This window comes from Protopterus annectens, chromosome 5.part0, assembly GCF_019279795.1.
Source record: "Protopterus annectens isolate FY-2018-M chromosome 5.part0, PAN1.0, whole genome shotgun sequence".
NCBI classification, from domain to species: domain Eukaryota; kingdom Metazoa; phylum Chordata; order Ceratodontiformes; family Protopteridae; genus Protopterus; species Protopterus annectens.
This window is the reverse complement of record NC_056735.1, coordinates 414,627,895-414,645,140: the sequence shown is the minus strand read 5'-3', so window position 1 is coordinate 414,645,140 and position 17,246 is coordinate 414,627,895. Positions and strand designations below refer to the sequence as shown.

Sequence of the window (17,246 nt, the reverse complement as noted above, 5' to 3'; positions counted from 1 at the left end):
AGCTGTCTTTGTGAAAATGTTTGCAGGTGTAAGTCACTAAGTGCATTTCATATTAGCTGAGACAGATGTTCATCGTGTTACCCTGCTGCAGTCATCACACTTAGGTTATCCTGCCGTCAGGCGGTCCCGCAGTCGGCCCGAATTCCAAAGTCTTGGTCCGGCGTCGGTTGCTGTCGCTTCTTCCCTGACGTCAGTGCGTCATGGGTATACGAGACATCCGACACCATTTTCTTCAGTCTTTCCTGCCGCGCGGTGCCCGAAGCAGAAGCAGTTCGCAAGTGCCGGTCGGCCAACACCTGAGATTTTCGACTTTGAGTTTCAGTCCAAAGTCTTCAGTAAAGCTAAGTACCCCGTTGGGGAACATTTTCTTGCCTCAGTCCGATGTCAGAAAAAGTTAACAATTGCATTTCTTGTGGGAAGCAAATACCTCATAAGGACTTCCATTCCTATTGTTTTCCTTGGTTGTCGGTTTTGCGCTAGGTCTAATAAATGCACGATCAAATGCCTTTTTGACTTCGCACGGCATTACTTTGGTAGGAAATTCAATTATATCATGCCGTCAAAACCGACCGCAATTCATAAAAAACGCAAGGATAAGGACAGGCAGCCTAGGAATAAGCCAGACCCCGAGGCATCAGCTGGGCCTGTCGCCGGTTCTCCGGTTTTCAGTGAGGCGCCTACGCAGCCCCTCACTATCGCAGAGCTGGAACCCCAGACAGCTGCCGACTCCCACGCGGAGTGTACTAGGCCGACGCAGCCATCTACCGATACCGGAGCAGATTTAGACACCGGTGCAGAGGGAACACCTTTGGTTGCAGAGGGTGTCTTCAGACAGACTACACTCACCATTAAATCTTATGCTAAACTTAACTCCTTTAAAACCTAAGAAAACTGTTAATCAGTCTACAGGGCAAGGCACCATGCCTAAGAAACAGATGCTTAAGATGGCTGAAGATTTAATTACCCTTATCAGGGGTTCCCATCCCCCTCCTGATAAAAGACCAAGACAAGAGGAGGATTATGCATCCTCTGACCAGGTTTCTCTCTCCTCAGATTCTTCTGAGGAACAGGATTACACTTTTCCACCTTATGAGGATTCTGATGCTGAAGATTCTATTCCCTCAGCATCTTCCCCTAAAGACTACTCTTTTGGGGAAACATTACATACCATGAGGGAACATTTCCACTGGGAAGGCCAGGATTACTCAGATCCTAAGAAAAGGCTCCGAGAGTTCCTTCTATTACCCCAGCACAGACCCCTTGCTATTCCTCCTGTTTTAAATATTGTGGATGATGTCTACTTGGAGTCTAGTTTAAATATAGACTCACTACCTCCTGCTCCAGCCAGACCAGACAGATACTACAGAGTACCTGACTTGCACAAATTCCTTTATAAAAGCCCTGTAGCTGACCCAGAAACCATATCCCAGGGTCCTAAGGGAGCAAAGGCTTCTATGGTTAAAAATCCTGTGCCCTCGGAAAGAGATTCCAGAGCCTTAGATAGATGGGGAAAGAAAATATACACCTCTGCAACTCTGGCTATGAGAACATTAAATTGCCAGTTTCACATGTTGAAATACCAACAATTTCTGATGTCTCAGTTAAAACAAAAAATGAGCACACACTCAAAACAGCCTGAGTTCAAGGAAATGCAGGATCTGTTGCATGCAGCTGAACAGGTGGGCAAGCATACTTTACAATGCGGATTTGATTCTCTGGATGCTTCCTGTAGAGCAGCTGTTACTGGCTCAGTCATTCGTAGACATGCTTGGTTAAAAGAGCAAACCCTCCATGACCATGTTAAAGCAAAATTATTAGATGCACCTTTACAATAGGATGTATTATTTGGTGTCAGAGCAGAAGAGGTTTTAAAGAAAATGGAGGATAAGGCTAAATCTATGCAAACGGTCAAGGATTTCTTGCAGGTACAACCCCCTCGCTTCAGCAGAAATTGGCCAACAAAAAATTGGTCCTTTCCAGCTTCAGACAGATCACAGAGGGGCAAATACAGACGCCCAAGGGGCAGAGGTCAGTCACAGGGCCCTTACAAACCTCGCCAATGGGGTTCTGCTACCCAGAAAGGAGGAGAAGACAGGCCCCAAGCTAACAGAAGGCAGACACAATGACTATCCTCAAACTACCAAACAAATCTCTCCTGGCAGCACCCTTGGGAGGAAAACTAGCATTTTTTTGCAGGCAACTGGCACATCATCACAAAAGACAAATGGGTTCTAAACACTGTCTCTCAAGGATACAGATTCCACTTTCATACCTTACCAAGGATCAATGGAATGCCATACCTGCCACCAAATCAATGGGCAGAGGCACAAAAACAAATTACAGCTCTCATGAACATGAGAGCCATTCAACAGGTACCTACACAGGAGCAGGGACAAGGATTTTACTCAAGACTCTTCTTAGTTCCAAGAAAGGACAAAGCATGGAGACCCATTCTGGATCTTTCAATTCTGAACACCTATCTAAAAGTACCAAAATTCAAGATGCTAACACTACAGCAGCTTCTTCCCATGCTGTGCAAGAATGCTTGGCTAGTGACTTTGGACCTCAAGGAGGCATACCTGCATGTCCCTATCAGACAAAATTGCAGAAGATACCTCTGCTTCATTGCAGGTTCAACGCATTATCAATTCTCTGCACTGCCCTTTGGCTTATCTACTGCGTCCAGGGTCTACACAAAATGCCTGGCACCAGTAATTGCATACTGCAGACAGAGGAATCCAAATATGCCCATACCTGGACGACTGTCTTATTCAAGCAGAAAGCAAGGACATTCTTTTACAGCATCTGGCATTTGTCAAACACTTAAGTTGCCTAGGGTACACCTTAAACGAAAAGAAATCAAAACTAGTGCCCTTACAAAACATAACATTCCTGGGTGCCAGCTTGAATACAACGGCCCAGATGGCTTATCTCACGCCAAACAAACAATGACAACTGTTTCAATATTTCAAAATAATGGCAACAAAGACCCAACTCCCTGCAAGAAAAATTCTGCAGGCCTTGGGATTCATGGCATCTTGCATTCTACTAATACCGTTTGCAAAACTGCATATGAGGAAATTACAATGGTACCTGAAAAGTGTATGGACTCAGCACAGCCACAGCTTGGAAACAATAATTCTACTCATTCCCTGCATTCAACAGGAGTTTATATGGTGGGCACAGGCATGTCACCTCAGCAAGGGTCAGCCTTTCTCCTTACCCACAGCCAGGCAAACTATGACAACAGATGCATCGGACTATGCCTGGGGAGCACACATGGCAGGACAGTGCATTCAGGGCAAATGGACTAAAGATCAGAGACACCTGCATATCAATCAAAAAGAAATGCTAGCAGTGCAGAATGCCCTAACAGCTTTCAAGGACCTTCTACACCCAGGACAACTACTAATAAGGACAGACAACACCACAGTTATGTGGTACATAAACAAGCAAGGGGGCACGCATTCCTACCCTCTATGCAGGCAAGCAATGACCTTGTGGAACACTGCACTGTCTTACCAAGTTCAATTACAAGCACAATTCCTGCCAGGAAAGAAAAACACATTGGCAGACGACCTAAGCAGAAACCTCATGGATCCACACGAATGGAAACTAGATCCACAAGTATTTGCAATGATAGCTCAAAAATGGGGATGCCCAGACATAGATCTGTTTGCAAGCCCCCACAACCACCAACTTCAAAAATTTTGCACAACGACCTTCCATCCACTAGCTTGGAAGTGGATGCTCCCTCATTCAGTTGGAAAACATTAACAGTGTATGCCTTCCCTCCACTGCCTCTTCTAGCAAAGGTACTGCTGAAGTCAGATTAGAGAGGCCACAAATGATTCTCGTTGCACCAGATTGGCCACGCCAACATTGGTATCCAATTTTAAGGACCATGGCCCAGGGCCCACCATTGATTTTGCCACAAATTCCTCACCTGCTCACCCAGCGAGACAATCTGATTCTACATAGCCAGCTCAAGACTTTAAACCTGGCTGCATGGCAAATTACCTAAACAACCAGCCAATACTTTGGTTGCTTTTTTCATTTTCAAGAATATTTAGCATAGGCTTGCTGTCTTCAAGCTACTTAAAAATTAGAAAAAGTAAGAACTGTATATGTACTTGATTGTATGTTTAGTGTCTTAAATGCTTCTGTTTCATACAGGGTTTGTTACAGGTTTATTTTGGTACGTTCATTTCCCCTCTGGTCACAATTTTTGAGGCTGCATTCTGAACATGGTGATAATTTAACTACAGGAATTTTCTGAAGCTGATCATTTTACTAAGTGTAAAATCAGAAGTGTACATATTTACAGGGTTACTAGTATGGTTGCTTGGCGTCTGCTTTTTATTCTGTTATTTTATACTGTGTGGTTTGTTATTTGTACTTATTTTTAAAATAAGTATTTATATCCAACTAAAACTGGTACCTCATATAATTTTTTATTTTTTGGCTATTTTAAACTTTAGGCAGCTTATTTGATGAGTTCAGAGTTTTACATGCTGATACTTAAGTATACATTTCCTTCAGCCAGTAAAGTTGATTAGTTCTTTTTAGAAGTACTCTGTAGTTTGTTTTTAGTTGTGCTGTTTGCATTTTAACATTGTAAATATGTTAAAGCGTTATAATGGTATTGCCTTTGCAAATTTTGTTGTTTGGTTTTCCCCGGACCTTGCCCATCTCCCCTTTCATCCAGTTGTCTCATTGGTTCTGGCTGAGTGGGAGCTTGGGTATTCTTGTATTAGGCAAGAGCCCTGTGGTCTATTCATTCCTGCTTGCGATCTTATTAGCCCTCCATTCTGCTTAAGAGTGTGGTGGTAAGGAGCAGGCCAGTTTGCTAGTCCTTGGGGGGTGGGGGGTTGGCCTAGCCTAGCCTAGCCTAACCTGTTCCTTATGAACAGAACTGTTAGTGGAATCTTTGAGCTTGCAGAAGTACATTATGTTCTTCTGCATATGTTTCCTTTCCTTCATAGTGCTTCTGTACTATGGCAGATTGGGCTTGGTCAACTCGGAAATCCTCTGGGTGATCATCTAATGTTCCTGTTAGGTGTCACCTATGTGGCAAGCCAGAGCTGCCTGCCTTTCTCCCAGGATGGACAAGCTGGCAGTGGTCGGTCACTCACATCTTTGCTGACCATATCATACAAACACCTAAGCCACTAATCAAGGCTGTACAAATTTTAAATCCATGCTGTTCTACTAAAATAGAGGTAATCTAGAATGCTCAAGTCAGGTTTGGTGCATCACCTGTGATACAGAGGGTGACAGGATTAACGAGAAACAGAGTACAAAGGATCGGTCCAGATAAAATCACTTAAGCTAACAGATCTGGGAGACTGATGCCCACTGTGTAGGAGGAATAAAGATGCCTTGTTGAAGTAAGTACTTTATTCAGTCAAGTAGGTAAATAGATGAGTGTTCTTGTTCTAAAGGTGCATGCTTGTGCTTGCCATCACAAGTATGCCTTGTTGAAGAAGGAGCATGAAGCTTCTTTTTCCCATTTGAAATTTAATTTGATTAATTTGGAAAAAAATGACAGATCGACTATTGCTGAATGTAGTCCACTTCATTAAAGGCCCTTCCATAGAAGGTGACATAACAGAATCCACATGAGGCAACCACTTAACTGAAAGACCAATTAAATGAAAATACATTAAACGCAGGCATTTACAAATTTATGTATAGTATTTCTACAGTCTACCATTACTTCACACCTATCTACTAACACCATTACTTACACACCCAGTAACACTAAGGCTAACGGTTTTGTATAAACAAACTGTTTTGATGACAGCTGTCAGTAAATGTTCATTGATGAAATTACCATATAACTGTGGGGTAGTACCAAGCTTTTCATGTCAACAACCTTGTGTGCTTTCTCTAATGTAATGCTTGCAGTAGTCCTCGGAATATCATCTAACCTTTAGAGCTTATTAATCTTAGTGCTGACATCTTTCCATCTGCCATTCTGTTCAACATGCTTGCAGGACAAAGTAAATGAGTCTTATCTTGTAGCATAATTTTAAGACCAGAATGACTCATTTTAACATTTGTTTTACTGAGAAAGTAACTGGGACTGAGCCCATTTTCAGTGGAGGACCCAGGGAGAAATGCTCCAGAAGCATGTCTTTGAAATGTGGGAGGAAACCAAAGCACCTGGAAGAAACCCATGCGAACACAGGGAGGACATGCAGACTCCACTCTGAAGCAACCCCAGCCAAGAATCTAACAGGAGAACCTTTTGCTGTGAGGTGATGATGCTGACTGGTGGACCATTGCGCTTCCCTTTTGTGGGACCACTTTAGTTTCACTAAATTCAAAATAATGTATGTAAACTATGCCCTGTCTAGGTCCTTTGAGCAGAAATCACCTACAAATATTTTGGTTGAAATCAGGGTTTGAAATTTTAAAATTTTAAAGAATTATTACACTACATATTTTCATATTTATATTTTATTATTTTTATTTATTTCTGATTTACTCTCTGCATGGAGATGTTATACTTGTTCTCCACTTCATGCAACTTGATGGTCTCTTGAGTTTGTTTTGTGGCATAGAGAGGAGCTCTGCCTGTGACCCAGGTGATCAGCGTTTCATTAGCAGCCCCCGCACTCGAGGAACCGACAGGGGAGAGGAAGAAGAATGAAGGAATTTTGCCTACTCACATCTCTGGTGGAGGAGTGGGGATTGTCCCAGAATTAATGAATGTAGTCGCTATGCATTCTGGTTTCCAGCGAGCACTGCAGGGCTCTTGCCAAGGGTAGAATGCGACACAGACGTGGAGTTGGAGCTTTGGCTCCTTGTATCCCTTTACACACACCTTGAGGATAGGGCCCCAGATAAGCTTGTTATATTGGAGGTGGGATGTTCACTTAAAGCTGATAACAGACATGGAGCTGGTGCAGGGGGAGACTGCATAAATTTCACTCTTGCACAGTATGACACTCACTGCATGGTCAACCCCCCTCCCCCAACGGCCAAAAGGGGAACAAATGAACCGATTACATGACTGATGTAGTAGAGCTGGTACTTGTCTTCAAACCAGGTGAATTTTCCCTTTGCAGCAGTCCTGTTCTGTTGTGTTGCTTCAGTTATTTAGAATATTTATACAGTTAGTGTAGAAAGTGTTTATAGTCCTGTAGGGAGTCCTATGCTGTGTATGCCTTAGTCTTGTTCATGTAGGGCTAGACTCTTGAAATCATAGACTTGTATTTTTTCTAAGCAGATTTAATGTGGTAATACAGTTGCAGGATATTTTTGCAGCCAGTGTATAAGGAACTCATTTAGCTTTAATAAATGCTTTTTCAGGAAGGACAAATTACCACCTGCCAGTTGTCTGCTTTTCCTGGCTCCCATGTCCTCCTCAAATTCATATGTTCATCATATTGGTAACTGCTGTAGTAGTCTTGGTTATATTCTGCGAAGGATTTAACTTAAGTCCAGGTCCCAAAGGTCCCGAGTACTTCCCACACGCTCAGATTAAGCATCTTGAGTTGAGCTGCCGTTTTTTTTTTTTTATTACTTAAAGTACCATTGTTGGTACCTTTCCCATTTCTCTACTCATGCATAGCCATTAGGAGACATGCCTGGATGCAACTATGACTTTGTGGAGCCTTCTAAGTCTTCTTTCATCAGTGCCCCTTTTGATGTATCTTCCTTGTTCAGCCCCAAGGTAAAGGACACTGTCTCCATATGTGAACAAGAGAGAAAGACCCTGTCTGCTGGGTGTTTTTCAACCCCTCAAGCACCTTTCACAAGGAATCATTGAGGAGGTAGAAAAATGTGGTCTAGAAAATCCCAGGGTCCTTTCCTAGATTAATGTGGCAGTAGTTCCGTTTCAGTTTCCCCCTCTGCCTCTGGGGGAAGATTTTCTCGGTTAAGGCCTTTCAGCAATTCTGAAAGAAGGCCAAGCCTGTTTCGGAGGCATATTAGGGATGCTGAGCTGTGCACTGGAGAGCCTGGCTGTCTGATAGAAGAATTTTGGGTGCAGAAAATCATATCCAGAGGCTGTACTATACCTTTTCCCCTACCAATGCGAAAAAGTCAGTGTTCCACCCAGTCAGAGGAAAGCAGCAACTCTAATTTAAAAAAAAAAAAAAAAAAAAAAAAGCTGCTAGAGTCATCTGAGGTCCCTCAGGACTGGAGAGGATGCAGAACTTACTCAAGATTCTTCTTGGTACCAAAAAAGACCAATTCTGGATATCAGCAAATTAAATCAGTTTGTGCAGTGTTTGGTCATGATTTAGTCCATTTTGCCTTTGCTACAAAAGGTTGATTGGATATGCTCGATAGATCTTAGAGCCATACTGTCGCATCAAAATGAACATTTGCTGCAGAAGATATCGCTTCCGACTGGGAGCCGTTCATTACCAGTTGAAAGCACTTCCCTTTGGTCTCACCACAGCCCCTGAGTTGATCACCAAATTGCATAGCAGTGGTAGAAGCTCACTTAATATTACTGGGATTCTGAGTTTTTCCACATCTAGGTGACTTGTTCCTTACTGCTCCAACCAGACAGACTTCCACAGGCAAGGGACTATTTGGTCCAGTTGTGCATTCATCTGGGAATTGCCGTCAGTTGCAACAAATCACAACTCACACCGATGCAGAGCCTGGAGTTCATAGATGCTTATCTGAACAGTCAGTCAAGTTCATTTCTGGCTTGAATAATCTTAAAGCCCTGGGTTCCATGGCAGCAGCTATCACACCCATTCCTTTGGCTGGGTTTCACATGCAAATTCTTCAGTGGACACTGTCCAGTGGCCCATTCTGCAACACCTATTTCCTTCAAGGATGCATCTGCAGTCATAACATATGGGTTGTCCTGCCTCAGGCAGCCCTTCGGTCGGCCCGATTCCAAAGTCTGGGTCTGGCCTCTGCTGATGTCGCACTTTCCCCGACGTCAGAGCTTCTGGGGTATAAAGGCATCAGCCGACGCCATTTTCCTCAGTCTTTCTTGCCGCGCGGTGCCCGAAGCAGAAGCTGTTCGCAAGTGCCGGTCGGTCAGATCCAGAGATTTCAGCTACCGAAGACTTCGAAAAAAGCTAAGTACCCCGTTGGGGGCTCTTTTTTTGCCTCAGCTGATGTCAGACAAAGTAAATTGTTTAACCTGTGGGAAACAAATACCTCATAAGGATTTTCATTCTTACTGTCTTCCTTGCTTAGGCCCAGACCACGACATATCAGCTTGTTTAGCCTGTGCCTCCTTCAACCGACGGACTCTTAGACGTCGGTCGGAGTTTGCAGAAGAATTTTTTGGAACTGATTTTGCATATAAAATGCCGTCTGAGACTCCGACTACGCATATGGCCAAAAAACGCAAGGAAAAGGACCGACACTCGCGGCCCGCGGTTTCGGCTGAAACCACGGCTAGGCCTACCGCGAGTGTCTCTGTTTTGGCTGAAACAGAGTCCTCGGTTCCTACTACGACCGAAACCATATCTCGGACAACCGAGGCCAGAGAGGGCCCCGGCTGAGTCTGCTACAGATATCCCTACCGAAGCTAGTGCTCAAGAATTGTCTGACACCATTCCTTTGGACATTTCTACTCCTGCATGTGGGGCAGCTAGGCCCCCAGCTTCTATGTCTATTAAGGTCTTCTCCAGGGCTAAAGCTGCCAAACTTTCAAAAGCTTTGCCTGCCAAATCTACTTCTCAGAGGCCTTCCTCAAGTTCTCAGATTCTCAGTCTTGCTGAGGACCTTATATCCTTAATTAGGGATTCCCAACCTCACCCAGACAGGGCCTCCCAACCTCCACCAGACAAAAGGCCCAGGACTGATCCCTCTGAACCTCTCTCCTCTGATTACTCCACCGATGGATCTGATCATTCAGACCAACAGGAAGGGGCCTACTCTCCTTATGAGGATTCAGATGCAGAATATTCTATTCCTTCGGCCTCCCCACCTGAAGAATTTTCCTTTGGGGAAACTTTGCACTCCATGAGGGAGCACTTTCAATGGCAGGGTCAGGATTTTTCTGATTCCAGAAAAAGATTAAGGACATTTCTGCATTTGCCCCAGCATAGGCCCTTAGCCATACCACCTGTTCTAATTGTAATTGATGATGTGTATAATGATGTCAGTTCTGCCCCTGATTCTCTTTCCCCGGCCCCTGCCAAACCTGACTGATATTACAGGGTCCCGGATTCTCACTTCCACCTCTATAAAGCCCATGCTGCAGACCCAGAAACTATTTCTCAGGGCCCAAAAGGAGTTGCAGCTGCTACTGCCAAAAATCTCCTACCCTCTGAAAGAGAGTCTAGAGCATTAGAGAGATGGGGTAAAAAGGTTTATACATCTGCTACTCTTTCTGCCAGGGCATTGAACTGTCAATTTCATATAATAGTGCCAAGAATTTTTGTTAGATCAGCTGAATAAAGAAGCTTTTTTCTCCTGAACCTTTAGACCGTAAATCCCTTCAGGATTTGGTACACAACTCTCAGCAGGTCAGTAATAATTTCTTAAAATGTGGCTATGATGCACTGGAGGCTTCATTTAGATCAGCTATGACTGGAGCAGTAATTCGTAGGCATGCCTGGATAAAAGAGCAATCCTTGCCAGACCATGTCAAGGCTAAACTCCTTGATGCTCCTGTGGAGAAACAAAATTTATTTGGCTCCCCTGCACAGGAGATTCTAAAGAAAGTGGAAGAAAAAGCAAAATCTGTGCAAACAGTAAAAGAATTTCTGCAGGTCCAACCTCCGAGGTTCAGCAGAAACTGGCCTACAAAGAATTGGTCCTTTCCAGACACCTCCAGAGCACAGAGGGGCAGGAATAGACGCCCTAGAGGCAGAAGTCAATCAAAGGGTGCCTACAGAGGCCGCCAGTGGCAACCTGCCAACCAGAGGAGTAGTGCCACAGCTGCAACTACAACCACTACCACAGGGCAGACACAATGACTTGACTCTGATTCCGCCTACCAGGGATCAACTGGAAGCTCCCTTGGGCGGAAAGCTGGCTTTATTCTCGAACAACTGGCATTGCATTACAAAGGACACATGGACATTGCAGACAATAGACAAAAGGATACAGGTTTCACTTCCTCACTTTACCAAAAAGAAGCGGAATGCCAAACCTTCCACCAAACCAGAAGGCAGAGGCTTTAAGACAAATCAACAATTTACTTCAGATGAAAGCGATAGAAAGGGTACCATCTATGGAACAAGGCCAAGGATTTTACTCCAGACTATTCCTTGTACCAAGAAAAGAAAACCAATGGAGGCCTATTCTCAAATTGTCCGCACTGAACACATATCTCATTGTGCCAAAATTCAAAATGCTGACCCTACAGCAGCTTCTTCCCATGTTTGGCAAGGAGTCTTGGCTGGTGACTCTAGATCTCAAGGAGGCATACCTGCACGTCCCTATCCGACCAGATTGCAGAATACACCTCAGATTTCTTGCAGGATCAGAGCATTATCAATTCTCAGCATTGCCCTTTGGCTTATCTACTGCGCCCAGAGTATTCACGAAATGCCTGGCATCAGTAATTGAACATTGCAGAATTCAGGGAATTCAAATTTACCCATACCTGGACGACTGCCTAATTCAAGCAGACAACAAGATAAAATTGTTAAAGGACTTGGCCTATGTCATACACCTGCTACAGGCCTTGGGATACACGGTCAACATCCAAAAGTCAAGACTAGTGCCATCCCAAAGGATAACCTTTTTGGGTGCACATCTGGACACAATCACTCAGATGGCTTTTGTCACACAAGAAAAACAAAAACAACTTCCAGATTATTTCATGACTTTGGCAAGACAAACTCAGCTTACTGCAAGGAAAGTCCTGCAGGCCCTGGGTTACATGGCATCCTGCATAATCTTGATCCCACATGCCAGGCTGCATATGAGGAAATTACAATGGTACCTAAGGAATGTATGGTCTCAACACAGGCACAGTCTAGAAACCATGATACCAATCATTCCATGCCTTCAAAAGGAATTCCTGTGGTGGGCTCAGGCCTGCCAGTCCAACAGAGGGTTGCCTTTCAACAAACCAAAACCAAGGCAGACCATCACCACGGACGCCTCAGACCTAGGATGGGGAGCACACATGGAGGACAAATGTATCCAAGGCCTATGGCCTCAAGGACAGCTAAGCATGCACATAAACCAAAAGGAGATGCTGGCAGTGAAGCATGCAATCGAGGCATTCAAACCATTCCTCCAGCAAGGACATCTGTTGATTAAGGACAGACAACACCACGGTCATGTGGTACATAAACAGGGAGGCACACATTCCTACCCTCTGTGCCGGATGGCAATGAATCTGTGGAACCTATGCCTGAATCTCAATATCCAGCTACAGGCCAAATTCGTACCAGGAAAAGAGAATTCACTAGCAGACAGCTTAAGCAGAACTACCACGGATGCTCTCGAATGGAGGCTGCATCCAGACATCTTCAAACTCGTAACAAAGAAATGGGGAATGCCAGAGATGGATCTGTTCGCCTCCCCACTCAACCACCAAATGAAGAAATTCTGCTCAAGGACATACCACCCACAAGCCTGGAGGGTGGACTCTCTCTCATTCAGCTGGAATGCCCTAACAGTATATGCCTTTTCACCTCTCCCATTGATGTACAAGGTTCTACTGAAGATCAGGGAGGAACAGCCAAAGGTGATACTAATAGCTCCGGACTGGCCAAGACAACACTGGTATCTGCTACTGAGAAGCATGTCTCAGGCGAACTCATAGCCTCTACCCCTATGGCCTCTTCTAACGCAGAACAATTTCAAGACCCTGCATCCAAACTTGAAAACATTGCAACTAACTGCCTGGAAAATTCCTTAAAACCAAACTGTTTTATCTCAGAGGGTCAAGGACATTATCCTGGAGGCTCGCAGACCTTCCACAAGGAAAACATACTCAGCTAAATGGAAGAGATTCCTCATTTGGAGCACATCAAAGGGCACAGATGTCACAGTGACAAACCTAGCACACATCCTAGAATACTTAGCAGAACTGTTCCACAATGGACTGTCTTATTCTTCCATTAAGATTCATGCTTCAGCAATTTCAGCAGAATACAATATGGATCCCCCTATCTTCTCTCACCCTCTTCTCAGACAACTTTTGAGAGGGATCAAAAATGTTAAACCTCCAAGGAGACCCCCTACCTGCATGGGATCTCAATTTTGTGCTGGAAAAATTGACACTACCTCCTTTTGAACCAGCAGCATCAGCAGACCTACAGTTTTTATCTTGGTAAACTGCTTTCCTTCTGGCAATCACTTCAGCAAGAAGAGTGTCCGAGTTACAGGCATTAATGGCAGTGCAGCCTTTTCTTATTTTCCACCAGGATAGAGTGTCACTGAGAACCAATCCTACTTTCATGCCAAAGGTGGTATCCAGGGTATCCTTGAACCAAGCTATTCATTTGCCTACGTTCTTCCCTAACCCACAGAACAAAGGAGAAAAACTTTTGCACACCTTGGATATACACAGACATTTACGCTACTATCTGGACAGAACTAAAACCAACAGAAAAACTGACCAACTTTTTGTAGCATATGCAACGGGGGTGCAAGGAAGAGCAATTTCCAAACAGACAATTTCAAAATGGATAGGAACGATTTTGCTACTCCTTTCATGGAAAGACAGCTTCTGAAAATATCAGGCCTCATTCCACAAGGGCCACAGCCACCACTACAGCTTTCCTACGAGGGGTGGCTACCAAGGAAATTTTAGATGCTGCTACTTGGAGCTCCGTGCATACATTTGCCAAGCATTATAATCTACCTTTATACTCCAGATCCCGAGCAGGGTTTGCAACTGCAGTTCTGCAGGGGATCCTAACTACACCATCCTTCTCTTAGTATCTCCTCCCCCAGTTTGGCTATGGTATTCTATCCATATGTTATGACTGCAGATGCATCCTTGAAGGACATAGTACAGTTTTGTACCTACCATAAATGTAGATGTCCGATAGGTATGCATCTGCAGTCAGGATTACCCACCCTCCTTCCCCTCTGTGGTATTCCCAGGGTGCTTACCCCTCTTTCAGCTAGCTGGGGGAATGTATTATGGTGTATTTGTTTGTTTGTATATGTGTATATATATTTTGCTACTGTTTGGAACTTTCAAGCATTTATCCAAATTTAGCCTTCCTAGAGGGCACCTGGCATCTGGGGCAAGAAACACTGAGGAAAATGGCGTCGGCTGATGCCTTTATACCCCAGAAGCTCTGACGTTGGGGAAAGTGCGACATCAGCCAAGGCCAGACCCAGACTTTGGAATCGGGCCGACTGAAGGGCTGCCTGAGGCAGGACAGCCCATATGTTATGACTGCAGATGCATAACTATCGGACATCTACATTTATGTTAGGTACAAAACTGTACTTTTAACCACTCCAGTTTGGATCACACAGGCATGCCAAAGGTATGTTCAAGTGATCTCTCTGAAGGCTGTCCATTTGTTCTTTCCCTGCCCACAGCCACAATGACTGCAGATGCCTCCCAACTGGGGGGGGGGGCGTCCTTGGAAGGGATGAAAGCAGTCCTTGCATTGTAGGCCTTTCAAGATGATATCCTTCAAGGATGCATCTGCAGTCCTTACATATGGGTTGTCCTGCCTCAGGCAGCCCTTCAGTCGGCCGGATTCCAAAGTCTGGGTCCGGCGTCTGCTGATGTCGCCCCTTCCCCGACGTCAGTGCGCCTGGGGTATAAAAGCGTCAGCCGACGCCATCTTCCTTGGTCTTTCTTGCCGCGCGGTGCCCGAAGCAGAAGCAGTTCGTAAGTGCCGGTCGGCCAGCTCCTGTGATTTCAGCTACTGAAGTCTTCAAAAAAGCCAAGTACCCTGTTGGGGACTTTTTCTTGCCTCAGCCGATGTCAGATCAAACGGTTAAAGTTAATTGTTTAACTTGTGGGAAACAAATACCTCATAAGGATTTCCACTCTTACTGCTTACCCTGCCTAGGCCCAGACCACGACGTCTCTGCCTGTACAGCCTGTGCTTCCTTCAATAAACGCACTCTTAGGCGTCGGGCAGAGTTTGCAGAGGAATATTTTGGGGAAAATTACTGTTATAAAATGCCGTCGGAGCTTCTGACATCTCATTTACCCAAGAAACAGAAGGATAAGGACAGACACACGCGGCCCGTGGTTTCGGCCGACTCCATACCCAGGCCTACCGCGAGTGTCTCTGTCTCTGCTGAAACCGAATCTCCACTGGTTCCGACCGACGACACCGCACAGCCGGTAACTTCGGTACCGGAGGCCACCACTGGGTCGGTCTTAGAATTTCCTTCAGAAACCGGTGCTCCGGAGATGGCCGACACCATGTCTGTTGATAAAACTACTCCAGCACGTGGGGCAGCCAGGCCTCCTTTATCCATGTCCATTAAGGCCTTTACACATGCCAAAGCTGCTAAACAGCCAAAAGCTCTCCCTCCCAAGGCTATTCCTCAGGGATCCACTACTGGTTGACAAATTTTGAGCTTAGCTGAGGACCTTATCTCCTTAATCAGGGGCTCTCAGCCACATCCAGACAGGGGCTCTCAACCACCTCCAGGCAAAAGGCCCAGGGTTGAGCAGACTGATCCCCAGTCCTCTGATGAGGCTTCAGATGACTCTGCCCTTTCAGACTTCCAGGAGGAGGCCTTTCTGACCTACGAGGATTCTGATGCAGAGGAATCTATTACCTCGCCCTCCCCCCCTGAAGAGTTGTCCTTTGGGGAGACCCTTTACTCCATGAGAGAGCATTTCAAATGGCAAGGCCAGGAATTCTCTGATTCCGGAAAAGGTTAAGGACTTTCTTACATTTACCTCAACATAGACCTTTGGCTATTCCTCCAGTTTTAAGTGTTATAGAAGATGTATACTCCGTCTAGTATTTCCCTTGACTCTCTTCCTCCGGCTCCTGTCAAACCCGACAGGTACTACAGGGTCCCGGGCACGCATCTATTCCTTTACAAGGGCCACTCTGCTGACCCTGAAACTATTTCCCAGGGCCCTAAAGGGGTTACAACCACCACTACTAAAAATTCACTTCCTTCTGAAAGGGAATCCAGGGCTTTAGAGAGATGGGGTAAAAGTGTATACTACTTCCACTCTTTCTATGAGAGCATTAAATTGTCAATTCCATATGATACAGTATCAAGAATACCTGTTAGATGAATTGCATAAAAAACTAACCTCGCCTGAACCCCTAGATCGCAAGGCGCTTCAGGATCTGGTGCATAACTCCCAGCAGGTTAGCAACCATTTCTTAGTGTGGTTATGATGCATTGGAAGCTTCATGTAGGTCAGCAATGACAGGTGCAGTCATACGTAGACATGCTTGGCTGAAGGAACAAACACTGCCAGATCATGTTAAAGCAAAGCTTCTGGATGCACCACTGGAAAAACAAAAGTTATTTGGTTCCACGGCTCAAGAGGTCTTAAAGAAATTTGAGGAAAAGGCTAAATCAGTACAGACAGTCAAAGATTTTCTCCAGGTCCAACCACCAAGATTCAGCAGAAATTGGCCTTCTAAGAATTGGTCCTTTCCGGACACAGACAGATTTCAAAGAGGCAGAAACAGGCGTGCCAGAGGTAGAGGGCAAGCTCGAGGCTCCTACAGAGGACGTCAGTGGCAACCTCCAAACCAGAGAGATAGTGCAGGACCTGCACCTGCTGCACAAGGACAATCTCAATGACTTGACTTTGACCCCGCCAACCAGGGCTCAATTGAAAGCACCTTTGGGCGGAAAGCTATCTTTATTCTCAGAAAATTGGCACAGTATTACAAAGGACAAATGGATACTGCAAATAGACAAAGGATACAGATTCCATTTTCATACATTACCAAAAAGACAAGGCATGCCAAACCTGCCACCAAATCAAAGGGCAGAGGCTTTCAAGCAAATTTCCAACCTACTACAAATGAAAGCAATAGAAAAGGTTCCTTTCACAGAACAAGGCCAAGGATTTTATTCCAGACTCTTCCTTGTTCCAAGAAAAGAAAAGCAATGGAGGCCTATTCTGGACTTGTCCGCACTGAATACTTATCTCATTGTGCCAAAATTCAAAATGCTGACCTTACAGCAACTCCTTCCCATGCCGGGCAAGGGGTCTTGGCTGGTAACTCTAGACCTCAAGGAGGCATACCTGCATGTCCCTATCAGACAAATTTGCAGAAGACACCTCAGATTTCTTGCGGGTTCAGAGCATTATCAATTCTCAGCATTGCCCTTTGGCTTATCTACTGCGCCCAGAGTATTCACGAAATGCCTGGGATCAGTAATTG

The 17,246-nt window shown here is 45.0% G+C and overlaps 1 protein-coding gene across 1 annotated transcript in view; it reads left to right on the top strand.

Annotated features, from left to right (window-relative positions):
* Window positions 1-17,246, top strand: part of KDM6A (lysine demethylase 6A) — a gene marked incomplete in the record, with an annotated part of 3,528,619 nt that overhangs the window by 887,943 nt on the left and 2,623,430 nt on the right.